The sequence below is a fragment of the Salmo salar genome, chromosome ssa07 (assembly GCF_905237065.1).
Source record: "Salmo salar chromosome ssa07, Ssal_v3.1, whole genome shotgun sequence".
Taxonomy (NCBI): domain Eukaryota; kingdom Metazoa; phylum Chordata; class Actinopteri; order Salmoniformes; family Salmonidae; genus Salmo; species Salmo salar.
In genome coordinates this window covers 15,153,601-15,161,316 of record NC_059448.1, presented here as the reverse complement: position 1 = coordinate 15,161,316, position 7,716 = coordinate 15,153,601, and the positions used below count along the sequence as shown (strand labels likewise).

At 41.8% G+C, this 7,716-nt stretch overlaps 1 protein-coding gene across 2 annotated transcripts in view; it reads left to right on the top strand.

The window, feature by feature from the left end:
• LOC106608683 (equilibrative nucleoside transporter 2) overlaps positions 1-7,716 on the top strand; it is a 32,084-nt gene continuing 24,368 nt past the window's right edge. The window contains exon 1 of one of the 2 annotated variants that reach the window (XM_014206783.2): positions 1-397. The gene's annotated coding sequence lies outside the window, so the exon portion shown is untranslated. The remainder of the gene's footprint in view (positions 398-7,716) is intronic. The other variant, XM_014206781.2, reaches the window with a different exon arrangement.

Below are 7,716 nucleotides of genomic sequence, written 5' to 3'. Positions count from 1 at the left end.
ACGAGCCGGCTCACTGAAAAGAGCCGGAATGCCCATCACCTATTGTCGATGGCCGAAAAACTAGTAGTGCGCTATGATGACATACGGGGAGGGGCATCCGAGCAGTGAGCTATGTTGTATTTGGTTGTATGTGTAACTTCTTATTTATACCTCAGTGTGTAACGCCGAGTCGGGGAGATGATGAAGATTAGCTTACGCGCTATGTAAAATTGTTACAGCAGCACAGCCATTCGTCACTATTTGGTGCTTGCGCCACGTGGAGCGAAAGGCTACATTTATCGTGTTACATTTTATCCTAAATGTTATCGCATTGGTATTAGCAACAACTTCGTATTTTTTTGTTGCGTTGCAATAATGGAAACAGTGATCTGACTGCCGCACTTCTCATCTCTACAAGGTTAGTAGGCGTGACATGACTCTTCTTACCTACACACACGATTTGACATGAAAGGCGGTAATTAATTGTTACATTGTTAAACTTAATTGTAGCAATGAATTGTTTTACAATAGAATCATTTGAACGGGCAACAGTCCATACTTTTGGCAGGTTTTCTTTATTATTGGTCGTTAGGTGATGCGACATGACAACGCCGCTCTTGTACGCGTGGCTGCGCGGTTTCTGTGACGGATAAATGGGCCTCTGCTCTCTTATAATATTGCTAGAATAACGTCGCTTGCTACAACGGTCAAATGGGTTGTTTAGTGAAATTAGATGATTGGAAATGTGCGGACGGGAATTATTATTTTTCTCAAAATCACATTCCCAACGTCTTTCGGCTGAGCACTTACTCAATTCACACATGGCTAAATCTTATATAACAGCCATGTGTGGATTACAGCCTGCCACCATTGGCATATGAATTTTGAGTAAGTAACTAAACAACCCATTTGACCATCACTGACAGAGAGGCTGCTGCCTACATACAGACTCGAAATCATAGGCCACTTTAATAAATGGATCACTTGTCACTTGAATAATGCCACTTTAATAGTGTTTACATATCTTGCATTACTCATCTCATATGTATATACTGTATTCTATACAATCTAGTGCATTTTGCCACTCGGTTATCGTTCATCCATGCATCTATATGTACATATTCTTATTCCACCCCTTTACTTAGACTTGTGTGTATTAGGTAGTTGTTGTGGAATTGTTAGATTACTTGTTAGATATTACTGCACTGTCGGAACTAGAAGCACAAGCATTTCGCTACACTCACATTAACATCTGCTAACCATGTGTATGTGACCAATAAAATGTGATATATATATATATATATATATATATATATATAATATATATATATATATATATATATATATATATATATATATATATATAATTTATGCTTGCTCTGGCAATGGGGTCCTGAGCGTACTGAGGGTGTGGCACAATAGCGGAGTCTGGAAGCCAAATCTATCTCCATCCATCCCCATGCGCCTCCCAAATGTAACAATGGCCTTCTCCCATTTGACTGTCTCCCCATCTCATTTCATTACTGTCTGAATAAAGTGTCAAACTACCTAAAAAAATATATCTTTCAAAAGATATTAGCATACTTTCAATTTCATCCCTCAAAAAAGTAGTCCAATTTTGAGTGCTCATTTAATGTTCAAAGCATCTGACCTGTGTTTTTTATTTTATTTTCCACCCTGGACATAGCCCTAAACCTTGTCAAAATATGTAGAATAGCAGGAAATTAGCTTTAAAATATTAAATGTCCTCCCTTCTAGGGTTTGTGCCAGTGGGCAAGGAAATTCACACAGCAAATCCCACTCCAAACTTTCTTCAAAAGTTGGCAGCCCTGAAAATGCATATATGTTGATGAATTGCAGGTGGCCAGTCCACCTGCATTGTGTGTGTGAGCATTGCGAAATAAATGTACACGTTATTCAATTGTTTCACCCAAACTGCTTGCGTGCGCCAAGGTCGTCTGCGTAGCTAGGCGCTAAAATATAACTTGGTTATATTTTAGATGCGCGATGCGCTGCAAGCTCCGCCTCTCCCAGCTACCCATTGGTTTTTAAAAGCATTAACACAGGTAGGTGATTAAAAGATGAACTAGGTGTCCAGTTGGTGGCGGTAATACACCTTAAAGTTGTTTGCCAACCGCCATATAAAATCCACAGAAGAAGAAGAAGACAGCTGAAGAAGGAGAGATTTATCAAAGAAAACAAACTAAAAGCTAACCTCTTTTTATCTGTGGATTAATTGTCGGAGTAGAGAACACATGATTTTGTATGACTCAACATGGGTAAAAATTTTACAAAGATCCAGTTGATAGAGCATGGTACTTGCAATGCCAGGGTTGTGGATTCAATTCCCACTGGGGACCTGTATGAAAAAAAATATGAAACTAAGTCGCTCTGGATAAGCGCGTCTGCTAAATAACTAAAATGTAAAAAAAAAAAAAAATAGGAGCTTAATGAGTTTCAGGTAAAATAACAACCCAATGTTTATTTTCCAGGACAAATTAGCTAGCCACAGCAAGATAGCTAAATGTCCATGAATGTTTCATGTGTGTTTCGACCTATCCCCAAATGAACATAGTTGGTTCACAGTTGATTTAGGTATTTTAACCTGCATGTCATGACCATGTCTGGTGGAGATAGACAAAATTAACATGCACAGGATGGTGCACGCACGGAGCTGGTCTGATCAGCATGTTACGCCTCGTTATTGAGCAAAATGGTACGCAGCAGCATCATATGTATGCAACAAAAGTTCAACATTCACCTTCCGCTATCTTTTCTGTCAAGCCGTCTACAAATACAATTTGATGCATATGTTCGATTTATCGAATGAACCACCTAGAACGCACTGCAACTGCTTCTGCAATGCAATGCTGCAAGGCAAACGGCGCATTCCATTGGAAGTGAATGTACAGTACCAGTCAAAAGTTTGGACACACCTACTCATTCAAGGGTTTTTCTTTATTCTTACTATTTTCTACATTGTATAATAATAGTGAAGACATCAAAACTATGAAATAACACATATGGAATCATGTAGTAACCAAAAAAGTGTTAAACAAATCAAAATATATTTGAGATTCTTCAAAGTAGCCACCCTTTGCTTTGATGACAGCTTTGCACACTCTTGGCATTCTCTCAACCAGCTTCACCTGGAATGCTTTTCCAACAGTCTTGAAGGAGTTCCCACATATGCTGAGCAGTTGTTGGCTGCTTTTCCTTCACTTTGTGGTCCAACTCATCCCAAACCATCTCAATTGGGTTGAGGTCGGGTGATTGTGGAGGCCAGGTCATCTGATGCAGCACTCCATCACTCTCCTTCTTGGTCAGATAGCCTTACACAGCCTGGAGGTGTGTTGGGTCATTGTCCTGTTGAAAAACACCCCACACCAACACACCTCCTTCTCCATGCTTCACGGTGGGAACCACACATGCGGAGATCATCCTTTCACCTACTCTGCGTCTCACACAGCGGTTGGAACCAAAACTCTCACATTTGGACTCATCAGACCAAAGGACAGATTTCCACCGGTCTAATGTCCATTGCTCGTGTTTCTTGGCCCAAGCATGTCTCTTCTTCTTATTGGTGTCCTTTAGTAGTGGTTTCTTTGCAGCAATTCGACCATGAAGGCCTGTCTCCTCTGAATAGTTCATGTTGAGATGTCTGTTACTTGAACTCTGTGAAGCATTTATTTGGGCTGCATTTTCTGAGGCTGGTAACTCCTAATGAACTTATCCTCTGCAGCAGTGGTAACTCTGGGTCTTCCTTTCCTGTGGCGGTCCTCATGAGAACCAGTTTCATCATAGCGCTTGATGGTTTTTGCGACTGCACTTGAAGAAACTTTCAAAGCTCATGAAAATATCCGTATAGACTGACCTTCATGTCTTAAAGTCATGGTGGACAGTTGTTTCTCTTTGCTTATTTGAGCTGTTCTTGCCATAATATGGACTTGATCTTTTACGAAATAGGGCTATCTTCTGTATACCACCCCTAACTTGTTACAACACAACTGCTCAAAAGCATTAAGACAGAAATTCCACATTAACTTTTAGCAAGTTAATTAACCTGTTAATTGAATTGCATTCCAGGTGACTACCTCATGAAGCTGGTTGAGAGAATGCCAAGAGTGTGCAAAGCTGTCATCAAGGCAAGGCTGTTAGCTGATCCATTGGCCAGTTTCTTGGACCACTATACCCATTTTGACAATTGGACTTGGACCCTTCTGCTACTTGGAACCCTACTAATTCCACAACTGGTCTATCGACGTCACCGCACGAGGAGGCAAAAACAGACTTTCCCCCATTGCGATGTCCCTCTAAGGCCCTTCTGCTAACTTGCTAGCCCCGGCCTGCTAGCTTGCTAGCTCCGGCCTGCTAACTGTCTGAATCACCGTGTCCCCAGCCAGCCCAACCACTCACTGGACCCATACGATTCACTTGGCTGCGCATGCCTCTCCCTAATATCAATATGCCTTGTCCATTACTGTCCTGGTTAGTGATTACTGTCTTATTTCACTGTAGAGCCTCTAGCCCTGCTCAATATGCCTTAAAACCTCTTATGGACAGCGGAACGCCTCGCCAATATCCAATGTTAGCGCCTGGCGCGAAATACGAAAAACCTTAAAAATGCTATAATTTCAATTTCTCAAACATATGACTATTTTACACCATTTGAAAGATAAGACTCTCCTTTATCTAACCACATTGTCCGATTTCAAAAAGGCTTTACAGCGAAAACAAAACATTAGATTATGCCCCCTATACCTTAAAAAGTTAAACACTTATTTTGGTTACTACATGATTCCATATGTGTTATTTCATAGTTTTGATGTCATCACTATTACTCTGCAATGTAGAAAATAGTAAGAATAAAGAAAACCCCTTGAATGAGTAGGTGTGTCCAAACTTTTGACTGGTCCTGTACATTCATTTCCAATGGAAAGCTGCGTTTGCCTTGCAGCATTGCGTTGCAGAAGCAGTTGCAGTGCGTTCTGTGTGGTGCATACTTTCAATTTATCGAACATATGCATCAAATTGTGTGTGTAGACGGCTTGACAGAAATGATAGCGGAAGGTGAATGTTGAACTTTTGCTGCGTACATATGATGCTGCTGCGTACCATTTTGATTGGTACTGAACTTCCGTTGTACCTAAACGCAATGACACTGTCCTTGTGATCGAGGCGTTATGCCATGCCCTCATGGTCGTCATTCAGCCAGTCAGCCTTCACAAATGGAATCTGCCACATCATCCACCTTGACGAAGTGCTTGGTCACTCCTTCATGGAAATCATCACCAAGGACATGTAGGCTATCTTTGAATATTCATAATGTTGAATGGAAATTGCTGTAGGCCACAATGCGACATTGCTGCTTTCTAGACACCACATGGCCAAGATTGACGCAATCGAGGATTACTCCTAGTCCCTGATAGGTGATAAACCGCGTGGCCTTTACGCCATCTATTCTTGGTGACCAGACAGGTTTATTTTATACTGGTTTCTGCCATATGATTTCGAACTGGAAATGTTCAGCACTGAAAATCTACAGTTCTACTGAGAAGGGCCCAATTATTATTTGGGGGATCACAATTTTCCCCACAGATAGATTGTGGCTTCCATCAATGTAATTGTCTGCATAATTTCCAAATCCCCCATATATTTTTTTGTATATATGTATTCCCTTATTTCCCCCTAACCCTACCACCCCTCACCTAATTGGAGCAAACTAATGGACAACATCAGGCTTCTACACCCAGCTTATACATACTATATACATTTTACGGACACAGTATATTTTACAATAATTATCTTTTGTTTGTTTTTAGTCCCATCCTTCAGCTACCCGCAACCTCCCATCTATCTGAACACCATCCAGTTTTGATGTCTATTTGCCATATATTTTTTAACTGTGCTGTGATGTTCCACAACAGTTCTGAACCTTTTCTATTCTCATAGTTTCGACAGATTGTAAATTAAAGATTAACCTTTTTGCTAAGAGTATTCTTGATCGATTGACTATGACTTTTTAAATCACCAAGCAGTGCTATTTGCAGAGTTGGCTCCAGATAAATGTTGCAATTCTTCAGCCATTTCTGAACCTGCGACCAAAAACAAGCTACATATGGACAGTACCAAAACAAATTATCTAAGGATTCTGTCTCTTCACAGCAAAATCAGCAGAGCTGGGATGGTTGTATCTCCCATATATATAGCATTATTTTGGTTGCAAGAATTTTGTATAATAATTTAAATAGAAACATTTGTTTTGTGTATCAGTTCATAAACCGTGTGCCATGGGCTCAAACTGGCTAGATTTACATCTAGGTTATTTTTATTCTCTCCCTGTATAGCCTAAATAAATATGCCTAATACGTAAAATGAGCTATTTGATAAATTTATTTGAAAAATCTTATCAATGGAGACGAATTGAGGAAATTCCACCTTTTTATCATGTTAGATATGAAAACTGAGACCGTTTGAACAGATGTAAGGCCTAATATTTCTGGTTTTGTTATGACAGTAACAACTAGGCCAGTTGGTGCTCAGAGACACTGATATATTTGGTAGTGGAGCAGCTGTCTGGTTTACTAGAGGCTGGAATGATAAGGTGTGGGGGGAGTAATTAGATATTTACACATTGCTGTGACACATTAATGGCTTGGGAAAACTGGAAAAGTACTCTTTGTAGTCCTGCTGTTCAAATGTCCGAAATCAAAATTATTTCAATTTGATGGAGGGCTGTTCTGTATAGAAAACATCCTGCTTCAAACCTGCTCAATTGTGGCTTTAAATAACTGGAATGAATTACATTTACCCTACTAATAGGCTACGGTCTGTGGTTGCTAGGCTGCCAGTGTGTCTTCTAGGGGCGTTGAAATGGTGCCTGGGGCTGCTTTAGGGCAGTGACCAGAGCCTTTCGCGAAAATAGCCCAGGCTCACCTCTGCACACATATTATTTATTCAGGAGACAAAGGGTGTCCTGTTCATGGGGATCTTGAGCGCTCTGCTTCCCTCACCACAGAGCAGCAGCGTATTTCCAACCCCACTCTGACGGCTCTGGGCTGCTACACCTCCACTCTATCCACCCACCTTCACTTCACCTCTATCCACCTATCTCCACTCTACCTCTATCCACCCACCTCCACTCTACCTCTATCCACCTACCTCCACTCCACCTCTATCCACCCACCTCCACTCTACCTCTATCCACCCACCTCCACTCTACCTCTATCCACCCACCTCCACTCTACCTCTATCCACCCACCTCCACTCTACCTCTATCCACCCACCTCCACTCCACATCTATCCACCCACCTCCACTCTACCTCTGTCCACCCACCTCCACTCTACCTCTGTCCACCCACCTCCACTCTACCTCTATCCACTCACCTCCACTCTACCTCTATCCACCCACCTCCACTCTACCTCTATCCACCCACCTCCACTCTATCCTCTATCCACCCACCTCCACTCCACCTCTATCCATCCACCTTCACTCCACCTCTATCCACCCATCTTCACTCCACCTCTATCCACCCACCTTCACTTCACCTCTATCCTCTATCCATCCACTTCACCTCTATCCTCTATCCATCCACCTCCACTCCACCTCTATCCATCCACCTCCACTCCACCTCTATCCATCTACCTTCACTCCATCTCTATCCACCCACCTCCACTCCACCTCTATCCACCCACCTCCACTCTACCTCTATCCACCCACCTGCACTCCACCTCTAT